The sequence below is a fragment of the Aythya ferina genome (assembly GCF_964211825.1).
Source record: "Aythya ferina genome assembly, chromosome: 2".
NCBI classification, from domain to species: Eukaryota; Metazoa; Chordata; class Aves; order Anseriformes; family Anatidae; genus Aythya; species Aythya ferina.
Window position 1 is genome coordinate 71575996 of NC_140297.1, and position 25541 is coordinate 71601536.

Consider the following 25541-nt stretch of genomic DNA (forward strand, 5'->3'; position numbering starts at 1 on the left):
ACACAAGTAATGAAGTCATCTGACATTATTAAGAGCTTATATTTAAAACTAACCAGCGTAATATTAAGTGTTTTTATTTTTAAAGGCAGAAGCATGGAAACAAACATGAGTTCTAGCGTGCATTTTTTGCTAAGTTTGGGGTTTATTATGATGTAGCACATCTTGGTGTTGCTGACTTTTTCATAGTGTGTCAATAAAAATTAAATAACATCCCACTTCACTGACAATTTATTGTTACTCTAAAATCAAATTTATATTCACTTTACATTCTAATTTATGGTTTAGTCATCAAAGTGACCATTGAAGTGTAAGGTTCATAAATAAGTATTTGAATCAGCCTAGTGGGAAATGTGAAATGGTGACAGATTACTGTCATTTTGTTCATGTCAGTCACTGTACTATTTGTTTGAATGTTATAAAAGTAGCTTTATAAAGCTGAAAAGCATAGAGGAACATTCATCTTCAACTTAGTCCTCCTCTGCTTGTTATTGGTTTTGATTTAAAAATAGGATGGCTAAAGAAAGGAACGATTCTGATTCTTTTCTCGACACAGTTTCTGAAGATTTTGTGTCTGAGTGTGTGTGTTCACTGTGTAAACAGCACAATTTATAGCATCTTCCCTTTCAAGAAGGGCACTGAGAAATGCATTGTCACACAGTAGTTTGAAGTTAAAAGTTTTAAAAAGTTTTCAGGAGAATTCTTTGAGGTCCTTAAGAAAGAAGATGATCACAACAGCCAGTTCTGGCCATGCAGTATGATGTTGTTTGTGAATTTCCATCGCTGTATGAGTGGTAAGAGAATTAGCCCTGAAATGTTACTGCTGTTGTTGAGATTCAAGGTTTATATAAGCCACTATGAAGATATGGTAATACTGTGTGTTTTAAAGTATTTGTTAGTTTTCTCTGTGGCATACTGTATCTCAAGTTGGTTTGAAAATATAAAAGGGAAATTCTAAAGCTGTATTAGACCTGTGTGCTCTGATTAAATGTCTTTTTTTAATATATAGGGCATTTCATTCTTCTGCCTTCCTCCACAATACTTTTTCCTCAGTTCAGATTGCAGATGGAAGCCACTGGTCATCTTGTCTAGCTAAGAAGGGTTATGCTGGACTCCCTGCCAGCTCTGAAGGCTTGCATATCAATTGTACCATTTTTGAGATCACATAGCTGCAGAGTACTCTTCAGTGTAACGTATTTGTCATTCCACAGCCTTTGTCCCTTTAACTAATCCAGACCAACGTGAATCATGCTTTACACAAATCTTCAGCAGGGAGACAAGATGTTGTGAAGCATTAGACGGTCAAGACATGAAGATCTGCTTCCTTTGTATCTGACTGGTCATAGGCATGTTCTAAAAGCAGAGATGGACGAAATTCATCATAAACTTGCGTTGTTCTCTTTCAGGCTTACCTTCTCTTTGCGGTTCCCTTCAGATACGAAAAAGAGTGAAGGAATGTGGTTTTGAAGTATAAAAACTATTAAAAAGGCACTGATAACAATAAATATTGAGCACTTGCAACATTTTTCATGTTTGCAGCATGTTGTAAGTATGTTATTATGCTTGCAGTCTCTTATTAACAGAACTTTTAATATTGTTTTAATGAAATGCTTCATGACTATGCCTTGGTAAAAGACTATATCACAATTAGTATGAGATTTTTGGTCTCATACTCTCGTGTTTCTCCATATTTTCCACCTCTAGTAAATATGATTAGTATGGATTTGTTTTGAAATTTGTTTGAAATAAGGACAGTTGAATAGTTCCTTTGAAATATGCTTTTAAACAAGCCATGTTGCCAGTGCAGGTGTGCATAGCCAAGTACTGCATCTTCTTGAGCCATTTATTGGCATTATCTCATTTTAGTATTATCATAGATGAAAGTAACTATTGAATGGAAGTGGAAATTATACTGAGAATGTACAAATACAGCACTTAGTATAAACTGGTAATAATACAGCCACAGCATAAGCAATCATATTTCAGTTGATCAAAATAGTTTTAGCAGGACAAATAATTTCTATTATGGTTATGGTAAGAACGGATAGAAGTACTTTGTTTACTGCGTGTGCTTTGATTTTTATTGCTCACGCTTTCTAGCTTTATCAGCAAACACTCCCATTGTTTTTAAAAGTTCAGTTCTAGTAATCCTGTGATTGATTTTCAGGAATAGCAGGTAAAGTGCTTAATTACCATAGTGTATGAATTTCTGGATTGAAAGCACACCATTAGGCATGCAGGAGACCAGTACTAATTTGCACGGCTGGAACACTGGGAAGTTCTTTGAGATAGTCAATTCCAACTTTTATGAAATAATTATGTGTACCTGAAGATGCCTGTGTCCAATGCAGCACAGCACTGTAGGCTGGATAACCATATCAGAAGGTTCTTATTCTTAGAGGGTTCTTCTCCTTAGAAGCAGAAAATTCTTAGTAGGAGTTCTACTGGCAGGCTACAAATCATTTCCAACTTTATTTTCTGTATACGTAAGAAAGTTTTGAAATACTTTATAACATTTGATTACGTTAGCAGCAGTTTAGAGGTAAAGATGAAGGAATAGCTGGAAAAGCTCTTTGAACCCCGTGAGTACAGTGTGCGACACCCACGTTGCTGTTCACCAATGTGTACGATGTTGGCAAGTCACTTACGTTTTCCTCCTGCTGGCGTCCTGTTATGTTGGAGCTCTAAGATGGTTTCCTTATAACAAGTTTGTCACTGGAAGGGGTGTTAAAATCAGATTCATTTACAGTTTTTCTTTAAAAGTTCCTTGAAAACATATATATATTTCTTCTTAATTTTCAGATTCTCAATGGCAAATACCTATTTTTGTACTAAAGTTTATTGACTCTCAGTTCCTACCTAAGCACTGTTTCCTTGGAAGTGTCATATTTATAGCTGTTACAGTTGCACACCTATACTTTCAAACCAGGATAAAGCCAAAATTACACAGAGAGAACTATTCCTACCTCTCAAGAATTTACTCTGTTAAAGCAAGGGTAGAAGCAGGGAAGAATTTTTAAATGCCTCACTTGCAGAAGAAGATCAGGAGGTGAACAACATGAAAAAACAATGGCCCACAATCCTATCAAAACAGTTTGATCAAATAACTGTATAGAATTAGATTTTGGAGGTAATCAAGCATCCATACGCTTGTAAAAACTGGCAATGCCACCTAGAATTTAGCTACAATGAAAATGTTTGGAATGAAACTTTTTTCACTTTTCTTGCATCTCCTAGTCTGTTGTAATGCCAGTAGTCAGTTTTTAATTGATTTGGCAGAGGAGTTCTCTCTTGATTGGCTCCCTGTGTGCATTTTCTAAAATTATGCTGGAATCTTGTTGGCGAAGCCAAATACTGAAATTGAATTAGCTAATTTGGAGGAGAGGTGGCATTAGGGGAGTTGTTCTGTGGGCTGGGTTTGGTTTTGATTTCAAAGTTCTTGAAGTGGTGATTTTTTAACACTCCCTCCCAGTCATTTAGATCCTATTTGATTTATCCAAGTTGCACTTACTCTCTAGACGATCTAAGAACATAACTCAAGAAATATAAGTTTATATATTTCTTTTATAACTGTAACCTACATAGAAGGACATGCTTTGAAGAAAAACAGAAATCTTTAACATACGCTAAGTTTCAGTGCTCTTTACTTGGAAAGAGATGTAGATGCAAATGAGGGAGATTTAGGGATGGATGATAGCTAGCGTTTAGTATAATGAGGCTGAAATTAAAATTGAAGCATAAAATTCAGAGCTACACTACTTTTGTATTCCAGTATGAGAGTAAATACATCTTATGTCCAGTAATTATACATACAGGGTTTTTTTGGGGGGGAGGAACGTGAGAAGGAACAAGAAGAAAACTGAAACAGGAGTCACTTGAAAAAGGGTTGGTAAATTTGAACTGAAGCACAGGTGAATCAGCACTTGTCCCTTCATGGGACGTGGTGGTAGTGAGATCTCCTTCAGCTGACCTTTCCAAGTAGCTTTTTCATCTTGTCATGGGGGATAGTGTTGGAGATGAGCAGTACTGTAACAGATGCCACAAGCCCAGAGCTGTCATACCAGCTTAATTTCTAGCAACTGAACGTGCAGGAAGTACAGCAGACATCTCACCATCTTCAGGTGGAGTTGCTCTCCAGGTTACACCTGTGTGAGTCTCCAGAGCAGTGTTACTCTCCAGGCTTTCATTTAACTCTCCTGATGGAGAACAAGACAGCATTTTCACAAATGATTTGCTGTTTGCCCCACTGATTAAATTGCAAGTGGCAGCTTCTGCCTGCAATATTAAATACCGAAGTAGGTCCTGCATTGAAAGTAACCTTTAGGCTGCAGGCGGGGGCAGTTGGGAGTTAGCCTGAAGCTCTAAGAGTCTCCCTGCTCCAAAAGATGTAACAGGAATGCTTGCCATACAACACAGCATTTGACATACACAACAACCTTTTTTAAAAAAAAAGAAAAGAAAAAAAAAGTAAAGGAAGAAAAAAAAAAAAAAAAAAAACACGACCTGAGTGTTAACAGCTGCTTGTATGACAGATGAAGTATTTTAAAGAGCTTCTATTATTTCCGTTATATTTAGTTGCTAATCCAGAGAGGTCGGGGCCTTATCATAAATAATAAGTGGTTATATAAGGCATCCAGAGCTCTGAGCATCTGGTGTTACACATAGAGGAGGGCTGTCTGAAGGACAGGAGGAGGACTGACTTTCTATAGTGAGCAATTTGGCTTGGCAGTGTGTCGCATCTGATCAGATCAGTGCTAGGTGTAAGCTTCCCCATGGAAAAGAGCAAGCTGCTCCGGCCTGGCTGGTTGGAGCTCCTTGAAAGAGGCAGCAGCACCAAATGAGCCAGCGTGTGCTGAAGAAAGCCTCAGACACATGGAGAAAAAAATCTTGTTTTCAGGGAAATGTGTTCATCTACTACTCGTCCCTTCACACTTTCTGCTTTCCTGTGTTCAAGTCTTAAGGCTCCTGTCTGGTACGTAAATGAATACAGCTCACAAGGATGATTGTTGCTACAAAACTTCACGTGGGCCTCTTCCAAACAAGGCAAATAATAGCAAATACACGTGTGTCTTAATATAAATACAAAACGTTGCCGAGAGGAAAGGTAGAAATAAGTGCCACCCATCTGAGCCTCCCAAACTCAGGTGACTTCTGCCATGTTTGTAATATGACTGTGGTGTTGTTGGGTCTGCCATTCTGAATGCACTGGTGCCAGCCCCGGGAGCTGTGAAGATGACTTTATAGCATTGAAAGCACTGGCCACAAAACGGAGCTCAGGAAGTTCCACACCAATATGCAGAAGAACTTCTTCATGGTGAGGGTGACGTAGCAATGGCACAGGCTGCCCAGGGAGGTTGTGAAGTCTCCTCTGGAGATATTCAAGGCCCATCTGGATGCCTATCTGGGCACCCTGCTATAGGGAACCTGCTTTGGCAGGGGGTTTGGACACAATGATCTCTCGAGGTCCCTTCCAACCCCTTCATTTCTGTGATTCTGTGAAAATACACTCAGCTCAGAGCAACTTACTTTCCCTTTCTTGCTACGTGGTTTCCTGGAGGTGCCAGTCTGCTGCAGAGAATATCTGTGGAAGCTCTCTTTTTTACTGAATAGGAAAGAGATGTGTGGCTGTATTTGGTGTGTTATTTATGAAACATACTATCTTGTAAATGCCTTGCATGTGTACTGTAAATTACTTGCATTTCAGATGATAGATCTTTCTGCTGATCTGTGGTGGTATAATGGGGGTAAACCAGTTTTAAGTAGAGCTAGACCCTGAGGAAATGAAAGGGATTGCTGTTTTGAGGACTTCCAGGGAAGAAAGAAAAAAAAAAAAAAAGAGAGAGAGAGAGAGAACGGTGCTTTTATTACAGCAGTGATCTTAATTTTGTTCTCCCACAGATTTTATTGCTTATTAATTTGTTCTTTTATTTCTCATTCCTTGCTGAGAAAACTTTTCATCCCAGTTTTGTACTGCTTATTGAAGAGGCAGGGCCAGGCTCAATGGCATCAGAACTAAGCAAGTACAGGACAGGTTCTGGCAACTTTGGTGCCTCAGATCCCCAGGACTGTGTTCTGCTGCCCCTGAGCTTCAGTCTGCAATTTAGGATGGTATTGACGACCTCGTTGACCTACAAGTCACTTGATCTTGTAAACGTGGACACAATGCTGGGTTTTTATGTTTTCGTAATGACATTTTCTCCCAACATGCTCAGTCATCAGTCTCTCAGCATATTAGAATTACAGGTTTTCTCTTTATAGCTTTTCAAGGGAAGAAGCAGCATTTTAGTTTCTATTTAAGCTACTTGCGTTCTTTCCTGACTTCTCAGATGGACACAAGTCCCCCTACAGCAAGTTGAAAATACAATATGTAAAATCTTCCCCTGCCACTTTAAATTGGATACCTTAATTTGCTTCTTCCATAGATAATTTGTTCAGTCTAAACAGTTTCTCATCTTCGTTCTCAGCATAACACCAGGCTTTAAAAAAAAACTCTGTTTGTCCTGTTTGCTCCACAATCCTGCCTTCAGTCGTCCTTTATGCCGACCCATTTTGTTATCGTCATGCTTCTGTTGCTTTTGACCCTGAAGCTGTTCCGTTGTACCAGTAGCTAAGCTGACAGTTGTTTCTGTATTTTAAAATTGCTTGTCAAAATGAAACCAGTTTATAAATCCTACCAATGTTAACTGTAAGTTAATGAAAATCTGGGGAAAAAAAAGTTAATATTTAAAATAATAATGATCAGCAGTTGTCCTTTGTGTCTGCTGTGTCTTCATATACCAGTGGTCCTGTGTGGGGTCTGTTGAATACCCCTGTGTTTTAGTTTAGCACCCAACACGGGATCTGTCACAAGTACCATTTGACTGAATTTTGCAGCCACGTAGGTCCAGAGTGATCTCACTTTATTTTGGCAATAAACATAAACACGTGTGGCCTTCACACAAAGCTCTTTCAAATAAAAAAAGCTTTATCATGGATGTGTTTCAATTTTACATTTTGTGCATTAATTCAGATCCTGTCTAATGCCTTTGTAGCTGCTTGTATTTGAATGGAACATGTCTGATCCATGAAGTTGTGATGGAGGTCAAACTTTCGGGAGGGAAGTGGCCAGACTTTGCTATCAGTATGTCTGGTCAAGCCCTTGGAAGTTTAAGTGAAGTCTATTTTCTAGACAAGAGTGTAGTGAGGAGTTTAATTACTGTTTACGCAGTCTCCTTGGTACTGGTGCATTGCTGCTGTCTTTAGCTCTGCTTTCTGAGGTGAGCATGTTTGGTGTTGGAGGTCTTTTTTGGTGTTTTATTTTTTCTCTTGTCATTAAAAGCTATAGCTGCAGTGCCCTTCACTGTGGTGACAGGCATTATGCCAGTACATTAATTCTGTAAGCAAGTAAAAAGAATAAAGGAAAAAAAAAAAAAAAAAAGAGGCCAAATTCTTCCAGGCACGTTTAAATTACAAACTGACTGATTCCTGTTTTTTTTTTTCCTTTCTGGGGTATGCCAGGTGTATGCTTCCCCCCTCTAAAGTATGTACTACCTGAACATCTGTTTGCTCTGCAGAAATTGAACCATTGCTAAGTAGAGTTTCAAGTTCACCATTATAGTTTGGTCACCTCTAGGATGTACATAAATATATACTTTAAACTGGGATCTGATGTTTATCCTGTAAGCAAGGTCTTGTCCCTCAGCAGGGCAGTTATGAATATTGCAGTGTAGTGGCTAAATTATACGTTCATAGCCTTTCTTTCTCTTTCATGAGTATAATTCACTTGCTGAGCAGTTCCTTCAGTAATTTTTAACCATATTTTCATCAGTGCATGATTAATGAGAGCATTATGTGACCTAATCACTTAGCCTTTCATATTAATTCGTATCTTGCTTGTATTTCTGGTGGTGTTATTTTGTTGTTGACCCGATGCTTTGGTTATGTGTTCAGATGATCTTAATTTTAATTGAAAGTACTTTTTGTCTCACAGCAGTCTAATTTCTGTGCACATTTGTCAGTAGTGAATACTTGCTGAGGGTGATTACTCTCTAACAGCCTGAGCCAGTATACCTCTGGGAGGTTAATCAATCTTGTGCTTTTTAATTGACATCAATAATGTGTTTACATTTATCAATATTTCTTAATTGTCAAGTTATAACAGTGGAACTTCAATAATAAATCATGCCAGTGGTTAACTTCATACATTAGGTTTTTTTAAGAGTCTCCTTAAGCAGTTTGACATGTTGTAAATTGCTTTTAAATGATTTGTATGTATTCTCAAGGGGGAAGAAGAGAAAAAAATTATATGCAAAGTCACATGCTGTAAAGTAATACTGAAAAACTAACCCATTAAAATGACAGAAAAATACCTTTACCACATACATGTTATACTTTATGGGTTTGGGAAAAAAAAGAGTCTTTTCAAACAGCTTTTACTATTGTTAACATTTTTGTGAGTGTGGCAATACTTGCACATTTGTCTTGCAAGGACCTTGTCAGGGCTGGGACTGTTTCTCTATTCCCAGCTGCACAAGCAAGGCAAAGGACAAGGACTGGTGCTACCCCTGCTCTACAGAAGGAGCAGCAAGCTCTTGGAGATCAAGACACCTGCTTTTAGCTATGCATTTCACCACATGCTTGCCCTTAAAGGTATTGAGGTAAAAATGAGGCAGGCAATTTCTATTTAAATTTAAGCATAAACTTGAGGACTTTGGTGCATTGGGACCCAAATTATTTGCCCGGGTTCCCTAAGAATGCTTACAGCAGGAGTTAAAGCTTGGTATTCCAAATTTTACAATATTGTCTGACTCAGTAGATAGCCCTTTACCATCCACCTCACTCTATTTTTTTATTTTTTTCCTGTTACCATTACATCCAAATAGCAGTAAACTGGAAGATAATGAGAGACAGCTGAGACAGAAAGCTGGCAGGATGCTGACCACACTGTTTGTGTCAATCTGACCATGTTTGATGGGACACACCAAAGACAAATTGAGAATTAAAAACCTTGTCTAATGAACAGCGAAGAAAGACTTAATTGCTGAGGCAGTTTAAGAAGAGCCACTGACTCTACACAGTGTGACATGGTAGGGAAGCAGAGAAGCAAGGAAGCAGCTATTTGTGTTTTGTAATTTTCTTGTCTTTTTAATTTAGGTCTTATAGGTGAAATGCAGTTTTTCAAGTAAACACACATACATGTACAACAATTAAGATAAAATTAATTAATGTTGTTATACTCAAATATTATATAAAATTAATTATTTTAATAGCTTCTTGTATAGGGCTGAATTTTACAGTGCTACTCGTAGAAGGAACTGTTGACTAAACGAATTGTTATCTGAAATGCTGTAGAATTAAGTGGGATTTTCCATAGAGTCAGATACACCATTTGCTTAAGTTGAAAATGAGATTAGGAAGATAAATGCATGCTTTAGGAAGGAACAACAGGTCAATTGAAAAAGAGGAAAAGGAGCATGACTAGCATCTTTAATCTGTGGAAAGAGTAAGAAAAGAATATTTATATACCTGATGATACCAACTCTCCTTTTAGCAAGTGTGGTGAGAAAAGGGTGAATAAAAAAATTCACCAGGATCTCAGTCCTAGGAAATTTAAGGACCAATTTAAACACTCAAATCTTGATGCAGATAGTGAAGTTCCTTTCACTTGAGCAATTTAACTGTACTCCTTTCCTCCAGCCTTCATTGTTCTCCACTCCAATTCCTTGGTCCCTCACATAGTAGCTTAAGTACCCTAAAATAATTATTTCTCTGTATTTCGAGTAAGCTGCTGTTATTTGAAAACTATTATTGGTAGATTGATAGTTTTTATTTCACCTCTTTGAACTTTTATGAGACAAAAATGGCAGCCAAACAGGTGAGTTAACACTTATGAAGCCTGATGCCATCCTACCCGGTGTCACAATTGAAATTTCTATTTTTATAGTTTGTAACCTCTTCTTACTGATAAAATCCTTTTTTTTTTTTTAATAAAATAAAATAAATTTGTAATACAAAATGTAATACAGTGTATTACAAAACTAAGATGTCTGTACTGTAACATCAAGGCTAGCTGTTGTATGAGAAGACAAAATGCTATTTTTTTTTCTCTAGCGTAGCAGCCATTTTGTTGGCCGTTTGCAAATGTTAAAAGTAATTAAGTCTCTCCCTCTTTTTTTTTGGACTAAGACACAATTGTCTGAGGAACAAAATTACAGTGGTTAGCAAATCAAATCAGATTAAAGCAAGGATGTGTAATCAATCTCTTTGTGAAGGGTAAAGTAATTCAGAAGACAAAACCATCAATGCTTTCTTTAGCGTGGCATTTTGATACATTTGCAGAGAGCTTTGTAGTAGAGTGTTTGAGTAACTTATATTTAGTTTCAAAAGCGGTCATCCTGGTGTATGGCTGATAGGGCACGTTTGCTTGGACACTGCTGCAGAAGTTCTGAGCTAGGGGTAGTTTGCATCTAAGTGTAGAAGGGTAAGTTTGGATCAACATACTGACAGGTGAAAGGATGTCTGTGGTTTAAGAAGTGGTGGCATTCAAACTGAATTTGCCTTGTTGGTTTCAAACCTGGTAATGTCCTTGGGACACACATGAAATGTAGTTTGGCATGAAGAATCTAAAATCTCGTATGAATTAAGTTCAGAAAAGATTATTTTTATTCACTGTCCTCCACAAATGCCAACCAAGACTGGATGGTAGGTTACACTAGTTCAACTGCCAGGTTCCCCAGTACATTTGGGGAATGCTGAAATTGTCACTGCCAGATCATCAGATGGGATACATTCTGAAACCTAGGTGACCCTGGTATGGGAAACTTGTCTTTTAACCTTTTTCCTTTCATCAGACATCCTACATTAAGTGAATACTGAGGCTACTGAGAAAGTAAGAACTGTAAGGAATATAATTCCATCATGAATATTCCTAGGCTGAAAAGAACCAATCGCTCTTTTGTTCAGAGAGTACCTGAGCAGAGTGATAACAAGGATTCAGACTTGCCTTCTCACATTTAGGAGCTCAGGTTGCACTGGAAGTCACAGCAATGAAAGCTCAAAAGCAATTACATAAGCATTCAGGACCTTGAGCTTTTTTTCTCTCATACACTTTCATATTTGGAAAAAAAATAGTGTAAAAGTAGATTTTTTTTAATCTTTTTGAAAAAGTACAAACCATATATGTTTCGAGTTCTTTCCTAACTCTTTAGCTAAAAAGCAGAGTAACTTCATGTAGATATCCTGCAAATCTGGGAGCAATAGCTCCTGCAGAAAGGAATTCATGAGCAGTGCCATGTATGCTGTACAGTGTGCTGTGTTTCTCACTGGTGCTTAGCATGTGCATCTCCTGCTGTAAAGCTGAAAGCTGCGAGTAGGGGATTGATGGGGCTTGCAGGGGCACTCCATAACCATTGTCACCGTTGTGCTTGCTGATGTACAAACAAGGAACCCTGAAGGCTCAGCTGATCAGGCTTTTGGGAATGCACTCCCTATTTCAAAGGTTTGATGTGATCAAGAATTAAGAATTTGATTTAAAAAAAAATAAAATAAAATCACAGATTTTACCATTCAGTGAAAGTCAGTGGTCACTTGATACCTGCCTCCCGTCATGATGATAGTTGATCTGGAAGTACTGTGGCAGATAATTGAATTAAGATCAAATTGTATGTTGTATACATCCACAAAAGGTGGTAAAATCAGACTGTAGAGTGCATTAGTTTAATCATTGCTGTTTGATTTGTGGTTTTGTGTTCAGCTTTTCATTTAAAGTAAGATAAGAGGGTTTTTTATTTGATTTGCTGGCTAATGCTTTTTTAAAATGTAAATAGTCTTGTACCTCTGATACAGAGTGCTGTACAACTGAGAGAAGGAGAATCTCTGACCTCCTCTTAGAAAAGAAAACAAAACTAAGAAAGGGTGGAACATAGGAACAGAGAGATCCACGGTTTCCCACTGTACTGTAATGGATATGACCTTTAATATTGAGGCCTTTGGATCAAATTTAAGTTGGCATTAAAATTTTCTAAGAAATTCCCTGCTGAATTTCAGAGTTTTTTTCCTCAGATTTAATTCAATAAGGTCACAATAAAGCAAGGGCTGTCTGTGCTATTGTAATTGCTCTCAGCAGGCTGATAATATTATTGCAGAGAAGTGCCAGTTACTGTGCTTTTCTTTCTTTCTTTCTTCAAGCACTCTCCTTCCTACATGCTTGCTCCCCTTGCTCTTGAGTCTACTCTAAGTAGGAAATGAAGCTGTTTTAAATGCCATTTGCTTCTCATTTTAAAATGTTTTTACAGTAATGCTTTCCTCAGTCTCTCCAGCAAAGGAAATAAAAGCATAGCCTGACATACTGCAGAATAACTGGAGGCTTTTATATCCAGCCCTTAATTCTGATCCAGCCTTTTGTGCATTAAATTCACCCTTGGTGTTCTTAAAGTTGGTATCCCTAAACATGCAGGGCTCCATTCATTTTGGCTTGGTGCTTTTAGGGTTATGGAATAGGTGTACAACTAAAGGATCCTCTCTTAGGCATGTGGGGAGAGACACAGAGTACCCACTAGCCTGTGTTTCATAAATAATTGACAAATTGCAGTTCATCACAATAAGGCATGTGTATTTGGGGTCCTACCCTTGTAAATTAATACCAGATCTTCTTACGCAACATGACTTTCAGAACAGAATTGTTAATGTGTTATTTCTTGTACAAAACACAAATTTATGCTTAGTGTGCTGCTGGTAAATCTGCGACTGTTGTCTGTATTGTGAGTAGATCAGCACTGTAAATAAATGCAAATACAGAGTGCTGTGATCGTGGTTCTCTGCATAATTCTGCACAACTGAGAGCCTTGGTCAGTGCAGCAGATGTAATAATACATCAACATAATTTGTTCTCCTACCTCAGTGTAACCACTAGCTCAGACCTTAGCAGTTTCAAAGGACCAGCCTGGTCAGAGCTGATGCCTGGCATCCACGTCTGCTTTCTTGTAGCCATTTAGGGCCCCTGTCCCACCATCTTCCTCTTGCTCTTGGTCTTCCCCTGGGACCCAGAATGTCTAACTTAAAGTGTCGTGCACCGAGTATTTTTTTTTGCACTTCCAACCACATGGAGGCATTCACAGTTCACTGCTCATGGCATCCATTGCTGTCAAACAAGCCAGTGTCTGGCTGTAGAAGAAAATTACTGGAATCAGCTGCTTATTTGCATACTTGGCTAAGAGATTGTATATGTACAGTTGGACACGTCCTGTTGTCCACATCCATTTGATTGGAAATGAGAAGTAATGAGAGATGTTTTATAAAAGTGATTCCAGTTCTGAAAAGTCTGCATTAGTAGCTAAACAGCAGATGATGATCTACAGTCATAACACTTCACCCATGTTTTTATTGCTCATCTTTTCTAATTTATTTCTTTTTTTAATTGCTCATGCTGTCTACTCCTAGCCATGCATCGTGTTGTGCTGTTAGGATGTATACCATAGCACCAGCTTGCTTTCCATGAACTTCAGTGCTGAAAACTGTCATTTCTGCCATATGTGGAGTTTGTGGAGCTTCTACCCAACATGCAGGCATGTGGACTCCTCATCAATGGCAGCCCCTTGCTTTTTATTTATGACATATGCATTTTAATTTGTATTTCCTGCTGCTGTCTGAGGGAACTCTTTCCTGGCACCAGAGATACAACACAGCTACGCCAGAGCAGTGTGTTCCTGAGATTAAATGATGTTACTGTTCCGAAACACTTAAAGAAACCTGATTCAGAATCCTGCTGTGGTTTGAACTTGCAGTTTCTGAGATTGTTCTGAATCATTGTGACACATGATCAGAAGTGCTGCTTTGTAAATTAAATAATGAAGCATCTGTGTGTAAGAGCGCCTACTATAGTAGTTAGTGTGTGCTTTAAAAAGATCAGAATCTAGATCACACAATGGTAGGATCTGAAACTTGTTTACTGAACTTTTCTTTGTCGTAAAGAAAAGTCTTTTAGAATCCATATGTTGTATATTTACTGTAGAAACATGAATGAATAATCAGACAGCCCTATGTGTAGCATGACTTGTGTTTTTTGGTTTGCTTGTGTTTTTTTTCAACTACACTAATAATCTGGCTTGAGATATTTAGAGAAAAGGTCTCATGGATGGAATCACCTTTTCCTTGTTTCTCCTGTGGATCTCAGCAGTGGTTTGGTGAGTCTCTTTAAAGGATTTGGGTAAACAAGCAAAAATAAAACCTAGTGTTCTTGCCAGTTCCTGGCGATTTACATGTATGTGTTGCTGTTAGCCTGAAGTTTCTAAAGTGCTGTACAAATTGTAACAGCATTTGTGAAACAGTCTGCTTTTACATCTGTCAAATAGCATATATTTAGCACTTGCTTTATTAGCCTAGATACAGCATTTTAAAACCTCATCCATTCTTGCAACAAATTTCAATTCCATGTAACAATTTTACAGTACATTTTACAATCACACATCAAAGTGTGTAATATGAGATATGGATGTAATAGTTAAGGAAGCACACTGAAGTTAACATCTGGGGGGGTTGTTTATTTTTTTTTAAGTATATAGAAATTTAGTTTGTTTTTGATTTCTAGTCAGTATGTCCCTCATTGCAAAGTTCCATCTCTTGTCCTTGCATAAAGAGTAGATTTCAGAATGTTCCTGCGAAGACTTGGTGTTTCAACCTGGCATTTTAACATGGGATATTGTTACATGTATTTGCAAATTTTCCTCTCTTCCGTGCTCAGTCTCATGAGAGTGGTGTTGAACAGATTCATGTTCTGAACCCTGGAGATCAGAATGTGTTTTTTGTTTTGTTTTGTGTGTGTGTGTGTTTTTTTTTCTTTTTTGCAGTAAAAAGCATGAAATATTTACCAGCACCACCTGTAACTTTTGGAATAATTAAGAGCTTGATTTCCTAATTTTAGCACATGACATGTCTTTCAGTACCGTTTCTTTATAGTTACAATGGTGGATTTCAGATTTCTATGTTTGTGGATTTTTCTTGTTGTTTTTTTTTGTTGCTGTTGTTGTTTAATATTGGACAAGCAGGGCAATTGGTAGAAATCACACTGAGGGGGACATTTTAAATTCTATATCACTAGGAGCCATTTAAGAGAGGAGTTCTGGAAATAATCCTATAATTAAAAGACTCAAGTGCAGATATTTCTGATTTGGAAATGCTAGGGTTTGGGGTGGGTGTGGGTAAACTGTCAAGACCTGGTATCTATCATATGATCAACTGGGTTTTTACCTCTGCTTTTCTGGCATGCTTGTTCATCCCAGGATCCATCAAAAGGTAAAATGCAAACAAAACTAAACATTTCACATGCGTTTCCTGCACTCGGCACTCAGTATGAAGATGACTGTGGATACAGAACAGAGACTTTGCCTCCATTGGAATTGCTCTTGCAATTCTGTTCCTGTCTGTGTAGTCTATCCTTATTTTGCTCTGTGCTGTGCTGTCCTCTCTGCTCTGTGCGATCATCCGCCTCCAAATGATTTTAAACCTTAATTAAGCCTTATTATCCTTCAAGTCAAATCTTCAAAGGGGAAAAGTAGTAAAAGAAGAGCTTATAGTCAAAAGAAGACCTCTAAGAGGCAGAGGGTCATGAGTTCTGCAATACGAAGCCATATCTACCTTGATCCAATGGTCTGCTCTGCCAGCTGGTGTCTGCAGGTCATGTTTGTATTGGTTTTGGATCAAGTAAGGCAACAATGTGCTGCAAGAGCCTGAAAACCTGAGAGGAGGAGAAGGAGCTGATGACGTTTTTGTATTAATAGTTCTCTTCCCTATTATCACACTTACGAGGCTGTGTTTAAAATCATGCTGAAATGCTGTTTTCAGTATCGCATTGAGGAAAAACTCACACTCCTTCTAAATCTGTGCTGTGCTATTCTGACGTATTGGGCCATTTTTAGAAACACGTTTATTGCAAAACATTTCCACTGGGTTTTGAGCTGAGATTCAGGCTTGGGAGTCTGTTTGAAAATTCACTCTCAGTATTTATCTGTAGTTGTGAGAGCATAAGGAGATTTGAGGATAGCAGAGGTGGAAAAATCACTTCTAAAAAAATTGTCTGAATTGTGTTATTATATATTTAGGGTTGAGCATTTCATTACTGGTGTAGTAATTGCATAAATGCACAGAAATTTTGGGTTCTATGAACATTTAATTGTTAGCATGCAGCCTTTCTGTGTTGTAGGTAATAACAGAGTTATTTTGGCTCGTTTCTACCATTTGTTACTGGCTGAAGTAAAAGCCAAGGGGCTTACAGTGTGTTAGCAGAAAGAAGACTACTGAAATAGGCAGCAAACTAGTTCCAAGTTTATGGACCCTCAGTTTCTGCTTCCCTGCCTGTGTCCCTTGTTCTGCACCTGCTACCTCCAGCGCTCCACCGGAGGGAAGAAGGAGCCACGGAGTTACTCAGAACTTGCAATCAGCAAGGATCTGTACATCCTATGCCTTAGGCATGGGATACAGAAGTCCTGTACCACACACTTTTGGAAAGGCTGTTAGTACCAGCTTGCATTTTGCAGGTGGACTGCTCTTCCTTGACGATCTGTGAGATGATCTTCTGGTTCCCACAGTGAGCACTTCAGAGGGAAGAGGGAAATCCCCATTCCTGGCACCACCACCTTGCAGCCTCATTGTGACCTAGAACTGTGCAGCTAAAATACTGAATAGCGCTGTTGTATTTAGAGACGATTTCTTTTTGGTAGTAGTATTATGGAGGGTTCAGGTGATCTTTTCTATCTAAATGGTAGGTATGATTTTCTTGTTCCTTTCAGTAGTTTGTGTTTGTTGTTTTGTTTTGTTTTGTTTTGTTTTTTTCTATAAAATCTTGGCAAATTATTACTGCTGTTTTTTTTTGGGTTTTTTTGTTCTTTTATTTTTCTCTGCGGAATTTTCAAAGGTGTTGTAAGAGAGTTGTGTCTGCTGTGTAGTCCTTTCTCATGGGAACCTATTTTTTTCAAAGCTGTCTTTGAGCACTTACAATAAGGCAACAAAAAGGTGCTGTTGTAACATGTCTCTTAATAAGCAATATCAGATTTTTCCCCGTGGTAAAAATAGTTGCTGACATAGTCTTTTTATTTGAAAGATTAAAACCCACATGTAAGGACCATACTCTTGTAACAGAAATTTCTACTGATCTATAGATATTTCCACAGTAACCTTTACTAAATGATACTCACCAACAGCAGGATGTATGGAGAGCAATTCCATGGCTAAAGAAGGAACGTGAAGAAAATTACACTAGAAAGAAGGTTTCTCCTGAGATGAAAGAAAACATTTCAGTAGTATTAATAGAATTTTGCAAGTGTAAAATTAGTATCATCCCTTTGCCTTGTAGCTGAGTGGGAGTGTGGTGTATACTTACACATGTTCTTTTTAGAATACCCAAGATACTTGAAAAGGATGCAGGATAAACAAGTATTTAGTCTCAAGAAACAGCGATTTACAATAATACGTTTAACTTATGGTTTTGCCATGATGTAGAACATTGTTCAACCATTTTGTCTTTACCTGTTGTCTTGGCTTCTCCATTTCTAAAACAGGTAATTCTCCAGTTGTGTATATGACAGGTGTTTTAACACTGGCATAATATGAAGACTCTTTTTGGTGTTGGGTGCTGTGAATATATTTTTCTTTTAGAAAATGTCTTTTAGGCTTTTCAGGTTTGCTTTAGAGAGTCTGCAGTAGTTGGATTTAAAGTTCATGCAGGTTTTGATTTTTTTTTCAAGGGTCCTAAAGAGGGTTGGTTTAGATCCTGTATAATCTGTGAAGAAATTCAAGTTGACTTTGTCATTCCTCTGCTTCAAGTTAGCTTTTGGGGCTGGAAACCATAATAAACTATAGACACATAGCAAATTATTCCACATGAACTTGTGAGTATAGGTAATGAATTTCCTGGTTCTCCTTTAAAAGTAGCAAATGCAGAAAAATTTTGACCAGACATTAGAAGCACGATGGGTTTTTGTGATTGATTGCTTAATACTGAGGAATTTTTTATTCTCAATTCTGATGTGAATTTGTGCGTAATTGTATATGAACCAAAAGTCTGGCCTTTGTTACTGCACTGACACATATCTTTGCAAAATCAAAACTGCACTTCATGCAAAAGTGGAGAAGTGTTAACTGGAAGAATATGTAACATCACAGGAAAATGTATTGCTGTCAGTTACCCTGAAAAAGTAACTTTTACATGGTAGAAGTGTATTTATGTGAATGGAGTTATTGGGAAGCAGAAAAATAGAGCATTGTAACCCATACTACATTGGAAGAAACCACAGTATCTTAAAATCACCAATGTGTGAAGCTAGAAATGTTAATCATTTTCTTATTGACTTCAGGTGTAAAGCTTGCTTTCAGCTGACCTCAGTCAGAAGGTGGCTGGACTTTGCCTCCATGAAATGTTCTGTACCAGAGATTTCTTTACACCTTATCAAATGATGCTCTAGATTTGGGCATTAGGCATCTGTCTAGCCTTATTACTGAACACAGATGAACTATGTTACACCTCTTGCAGGAAATTGAGCCTGCTTTTTCCCGGTAATATTGTGTTCATTGCACTAAGAGTATCTTAGAGTGCTCATAGATATTCCATTTATCGGTATTTCAAGGTATCTCTTGATATTGTTTGTATATAAAGGGTGAATGATATTTTTAAACTAAATTTAATGCCTAAACTTTATTTATAGCACACTGTAACAGTCTTCTGGAATTGGGTAGGGCTTTTTAGTTTTGTTTATTTGTTTTTTGTTCTGCACTTTGTAAGTCATGTTTTCATTAATCTTTACTTATAGTGTACCAAGATACCTTCAGGCCTGGTGCATTTTCTAAATAAGTTTGCTGTTGGATTTTGTTTGTTGTTGGTTTTTGATTTTATTCTTACTGTATGAATCTTATTGAACACTTAAACAGTACTATAAAGCTGCAGTAAATTATGGCTTTAGAAAAAGTTATTTGAAGAAATTTTCTATGTCTGGCTTTGAAATTCCTCCAATTTTCCTACCCTTATTCCATCCTCCAGACAGTGGTACAAAGCTATTTAGAAAGTGGTGCATGTATTAGAAGTATCTTTAGCAACAGAAAAAATCATGTTTAGGATAAGAATTTCAGAAAAAATAGTGGATCTCTTTGAAAGAATATAGAAGTGGTATGTGGAGAGACAAACATCCCTTTTTCTGTTTCATTAAAAGGAAAACTTAAATAGAGGATTGGTTTAACAGAAGAAAATAGCATAGCTGAACTGTGAACAATTTCACAGAAGCCGTCTCAGTTCATCCTGTGTGATGCATGTTCCACAAACCTGTCAGTCTAGTTTTTTTCTTTAGAGAAGCAAAAATCCTTTGTAATTTTTTTTCCTTAGGCTACATGACATCCTTCGTTGTCAAAAGGCTGACTCTTTGCTGTACTATGACATCCCTATGTTTAGCATACTAGTGAGAGACAGTCCTGAATTCTTGTAGACCATGTTATGGGAAGTCAGGTAAGTGGCATTTTTCTTTATTATATTGCCCAGCTTTTCAGTTACACACAGTCAGTACACAGATACGTTGTAAAATTTATGTGGTAAAAATGTGCAATATAATAATATTAAAAAGCCACTTACCCTTCTTACCGTTTGTGCAGCCAATTCCATGGCACAGTATTTGTTGTATGGTGGGTATCAAGTCCCCTTGTAGAATGCATACTGAGGCATGAATGTACCTGGCTAAGAATTAGGTCTTTCTTATAAAACGTATCTTATACACAAAAGGACAAACACAAAGGGCAGCTATTAATCAGTGTGAACAAAGTGAGATCCAGTGATAGTTCTCTTTTGTATTGCTGGTTTTTCTTTTTCCAGCATTGCTAGTTTTTCGTAAGGCTGAAGGCCAGGGAGACTTAGAATTGCAAAGATTTCAAGCCTATCCTGAGTTGTTATTGCCAATACTATTTTTACTACTGTATTAACGAGCATCAGCAGTGACTTCATCCAGTTTACAGAACTAAAACCTACTCTTAATGGTAGTGTGCTAGGACTTTGATTTTGGTTTTGTTCTTTTACTGATGGACTCTGTCCTCTTGCACAGGAGGAGGTTATAAAGAGACTTTAAAACAACTATAGCAATGAACTAAGGATAACATTCTTGAATAGATGCACAAAAAGCTAGGGAACTTGAGTAGGAGTAACCTGGCATATTTTTCAAGTTACAGAAACAGGTTCTAAATGCCAATACTGTTTAGCGAGCAAAATCTTTGTACATGTATGTAAAGTATGCCGGGGGAAAAGCAGTGCTTAATTTGATTATGGTATATACTTGTAATGCATGTAATTTCCATTGTTCATTCCTAACTACAACTACTATCTGTATCTGATACTAATCTGTATCATGCTACAGATAATTTTTGGTGTAGAAAGTAACATTTAAGTAGTAGTTAGCAGAGATTTCTATCCAGTTTAAATTTCAGGTTTTAAGCATATGTGTTTTAGTCTAATTTCTTCAGATCAAAATACTTAAAATATTTCCTTTTTAATCAGAAGGATATTTTTCTTTGTGTCTTGCTTTAATGTATTCCCTATTGGATCTAGGAAGGATCTTGCACATAGTTCCTGGGAGAAAATACTGCTTTGGGATAGATAAATGCTGGAAAATTTCAATCAACATGTAAATAGTGAATGGGAATGGTGAAATCTTCTAAGAAGTTCTACAGGATGAGAACAGGAGTCTGACTAAAACAACTCATCAGTTTAGCTATCGTACAATCCAGTACTTAACGATAAAAAGTCAAAGGTAAAGTGGGCATGAAACAGTAGTAGATCCATCAGATTACAACTAAAGCCAAAGTTATAATTCATAACTTGTTTACACAAAATTGTGCTTGTTTTTTTCTGTTTTTTTTTTTTTTTTTTTTTTTTTCCAATGGAAGTAGAAGTTGAGACATACTTTTGAACTTCAGTTTGTGGAAAGCTGTGTACGTTTCATCCCAGTCACAGGGACAGCTTTGACAAGGCAAGAAAATAGTTTTAATATCATTTCCAAAGCCACCCTTGCCTGTCATAATGAGAAAGATGCCTGTTTGGTGACTGTTTTTTCCCGGCCAAAGCCAGCTGCCTCCAGCTAGACCTTTCTTTGGGAAGATCAATCATGAAATTGTATATATCTCTCTAGGGAAATTCACTGTGTGTGAGTACAAAGCAGAAACACCAGTGGAAATTCCCTGTTTCAAATTTTTCAGTGACTGAAAGATTTCTCAGTGGTCCTAGAAAGCTCTGACAACCGTGTACAAAGAATACTCTTTATAACTTAAATAAACAGAAAAACATTTTAAATAATTATTAGGTATAAAAACAAATTTATTCTTTCATATCTAGGATTGGACCTCCAGACTAAGTTTATAGTAAGTATGTTGTTCTGAGAATGTAGGTAATTTATGATACAGCCAGAGGTATAATTGTATTGTGAATAAAGAGAGGATTTCAGCTTCCAGGAATCTGAGATATTTTTCATGAATATTAAGTAAACTTTAATGACTGAAGGAAAGAACAAACTGGAGGACAGTCATTTATATCCTGTCTAAACTGGCCTACAGCCACATTAATGTTTGTAACAGATTTAGAGTATAGCTGAAGTAACAGTAAGGTTTTCCTCTTCTTTCTCTATACACTTTTCCATACCATTTTTAGACAAATACATGTAACTGAAAGGGTGAAGAATAGTTGCTTACTTACTAAAGTTTACAGGAGATGTTAAAGAGAAGTGGAATGTAATTGTAATCAGTGCTGTTTGAGTGGTGATAGATTGCAACTGAATGGTTTGAGGCTATTAATTGCAATGAGATTATACTGGTTCAGCTACCTCTGATGTCAGGTACTTGAAATATTAGTTATTTCAAAGACAAATTGGATTATAAATTAGTAGTAAATCTGTACCAAGGTGATTAAACCCACTTGTAAACTGTCAAACATGGGTGCTATTTCACATTGTTGGTCAGTTGTACGTTGGAAGTCAGGAATCAAATTTAGGGGTTATATGGGGATATGTGAATTAAATGTGTTACTTCTGAGGCTGAGCATTTCCTGGGCTTTCTACCCTCTCAATGACATTTTTTTGTTTAGCTTTACATTTTTTCTAGTCCGCCACTAGCCTTTTCATCTGACTCTGTAGAAGATGCTCTAGAGAGGAAGCTGCTCCTCCGAGGCAGATTTAAAACTCTCTTGACCACTTGGGGGAGGTAAAAAACAGCAGATCTTTGCAGCCCTCAAACAGGTCACGAATACAGTAATGGCATCCCAGAATTTCCACTCTGAGGGTCTACCATTGCTTGAAAGTGCTGTTGTCACTATAACAATATTTTTTCCTGGTATGAAGGATGAAGTATATTACCCTGCAAGGGGCTTCTTGGGCATACCATTATGTGTCGTTCTTCTCATCAGTCACATGTTTTTTTGGAGCAGATACAGAATTGCTTAATGGTTTAGTATTGCGTTTTAAGGAACAAGGAGTAGAAACAACGGAAGCTGAGGAAAAGCAAAGTAGTTTAAAAGACCTATTAACTTATTTGTGCAGCTACTGAATTTTGCCATGTGTTCATACTCTCACATGCACACAAAAACAATTCCAATCCACTGCACAAAATAACTAAACAAAGCTCTAAGGTCTAAAAATGTGTACATCCAGAGCAGTGTAAGAAAGAAAAGCAAGCAGACATCTTTTTGGATTTATTTCCTCTTGTCAGTGTTCTTTCACTCCAAGCTTGAAGCTTTCTCACTAATATATTCTCTGATGTATGGGTATTTGCAAACATTAGTAGAATTATAGGCATTTTAGACAACTATTTTTTACTCCTCGGTTTTTACATAAAACGTTTGTTACAGTCACTACAAAACCTGGCATTCTAGATATTCTGTCATATGTGCTATTAAAAGCACAGTCATCCATGGGAAATAGGCCACAGCAACGTCCTGTTGGTCACTATGATAATAAACAGATGTGGTTGATATAAAGCAAAATTTTTATGTCTCTGCAGTTCCTCTTAAGTGCCCTGGTCTTGAGCTGCAGTTTGGGGGGCAGGAGGGCTCCTGTATTCATTTGTTTTCTATTCCTTTTCAGCTATTCCTTGGAGTCGAGAAGTAATTCTGCACTCCATGCTTCCACTACATATCTGACATTATGTCTCTGCTCCAAATACTGCTACCTTGCAGAGGTACCTCCTGCAGACTCGTTCTTGGACGTGTTCATGTTGGTTACAAAGATGGTAGGGCTGGTGTTTCTTAAGTGACCTTGTATTCTCCTGTGCTATTGTGACTCTTGGTGTGGTGAGACTGATCCCAAGAACGTGTTTTCTTTTCTGGACTTTGAGAATTCACGGCCCTGCAAGTTGCCTTCTGAAGCTTGTAAGCCTTGAGGCAAGTTGAGATCTTATCCAAGCCAAGTCCATTCTAAGAAGGAAACTCAAGGCCTTGGCTGTATTCCAGGTCACTTCTGCTTTTATGAGTAGGACCACAAACACTGCTGGGTCTGGTTCCTTTCTTTCATCTGTTAGCAATGTTCTCCTTCTCTGTTCTTGCCAGCTGGTGCTGAGTGTCTCCGTAGGAGATACAGCACTTCAAGCTTCTGTCAGCCAGTCCTCTTGGACTTAGCATTGGTGCAACGAGTTGCACCATCAGTGCACAAATTCTTAGTCTACCCTATTACAGCTGCAGTGTCTTGCTCCAGTTTTTTATTTCACAGGTCACTTCTCTGCCAACAGCTCAAAACATGATCCTCTTCCAGAAGTCCCTCCCTGGTGTTACAGCTTGTGGCCTGATGACTTCTTCCCCTGCTCCCTAAGGTACCAGCATGAGTCTTTCTTCTGCTTCTTGTAAGAGACAAGATCAGCTGGCTGATTGCTGGGAATGGCTGAAGCATCCACAGGACGTGTTGGTTCCATGTTCAGAGACCACAGGAATCAAACCTCCACAGCACCAGGAGGCTGTCTGTGGACAGTGCCACACATAGCAAACTTGTTCTACAGATGCTGTTCAAGATCCCTCTTCTATATAAGCTAATTCCTCAGGCTACTATGCAAACACATGTAGGACATGTTCTTGAAAAGAAAAACATTGTTTTAACAGTGTTTGATAGGTTTGTAGCCCACCCTCATTCCTCTGTTCCTGTAGGAGGCATTTCAGTCATGTTGTGAAACCGGTCTTCTCTTCAAAGGACAAAAAAAATCTGGTTATTTCAGGTAGTCATCTCAACTAAGAAAATAAATGTTAGTGCTATGAAATGTTGTTACTGATGCATGTTTTTAAAAACACGGAAATTATTTATAGGTAGATGGAACTTGGAAGCATTTTGCATCTCTTTAAGTTTATCCAAAAAGCCAAGTGTCATGCATTTTGCATAATGAGTGAATAATTCTTTCAGATGTTTTGAGAGGTGACTTGTTTTACAGTCTTACTGGAATTATTAGTGGAATTAATAACTGTGCACATATGATTTGTTCTGAGAATAGGTTTTGGTTTGTTTTTAGACTTCAGCCATATAAATGTATTTCTCAAGGGCTTTTGCATTCTAAAAAATAATTCATTATCTTCACCATCAGAAGGTGAAAAAGTAAAAACTTTATATACTTGTTACAGACTTAAGGTCTTCAGCCATGTTGTGCGTCTAATTCTTTGTTTGGTTTTGCTTTCTTCTTTGCTTATTTATATCTTCAGTTTTCCGCTTAAACGTTTTTTAGCTTTTAATCTTGTTTGATAGTTAAACGTAAAGTAACATGCTGATAATGGCAATAGGTAGTAGAACTGGTAAGGTAACCCCTTATTCATCAGTGTTGCTCTGTCCTGAGTTTCCAGCAAGCGTTTATGGTCTGTGCTGCCTTATAGCACTGTAGGGGGGATAATCTGTTCAGCAGAAATAATGGTCAGTGCTGCATTTCTGCAGTTACATTTAATTTCCTGAATCTCTGTTGCACTAGGTACCTGCAGTAGAGCAGAAGATGGCTGCTTTTGATGGGAAGGAAGAAGAGAGTAACTTCCTTTATATACAATACTAGTTACACTCCCATGCCTGCCTTCACACAGTGCTTGCTAGGGGGACTTCAAACATTTTATGTCACTTTTGTTGCTCAGTCACATAAACCTGTGATTGTGTCCTTACTCCACAATCTTTTAAGCTGATCACCTAGTGAGGAAACATCATTCATACCTTTGCAATCTGGTATTTGGGTGGAAGAGTGATGTTCCTTGAAGTTGCAGCATTTTGCCAGTGCTCAGCACCAAAAAGGGCTTCGGAATTTCATCGCTTTGCTTTTTATTCTCAGTCACACCTTCTTAATGCTGCGCAGAAACTCCTCTCAGTCATGATGCTCAGGTGCCTTGTAGTATAGGTGACTTCTCAGTTAGGGAAGGACTTGTTGTAGCGTTATGGTTGATTCAAGTGAGTAATCACACTGCATATGAGTGCTTTTTCTCTCAGGGGAGCACCCTTTGGTTTATTAATATCTTGCTTTTTAAAAATTAAAAAAATAAAAAAAATCCCAAACCCAGAATAAAAACTATAACAGGAGTTTGCCACTACCCTGCTGTATCTTGCTTGGTC

At 37.7% G+C, this 25541-nt stretch overlaps 1 protein-coding gene across 4 annotated transcripts in view; it reads left to right on the forward strand.

Annotated features, from left to right (window-relative positions):
• Positions 1-25541, forward strand: part of LYRM4 (LYR motif containing 4) — a 91692-nt gene that overhangs the window by 28928 nt on the left and 37223 nt on the right. Inside the window, exons 3-4 of one of the 4 annotated variants that reach the window (XR_014689218.1) lie at positions 23067-23160; positions 23688-23787. The exons of 1 other annotated variant lie outside the window; for it this stretch is intronic. The gene's annotated coding sequence lies outside the window, so the exon portion shown is untranslated. Of the gene's footprint in view, positions 1-23066; positions 23788-25541 lie in introns of all 4 variants that reach the window. 2 more of the 4 variants (XR_014689219.1, XR_014689217.1) reach the window with 2 other exon arrangements.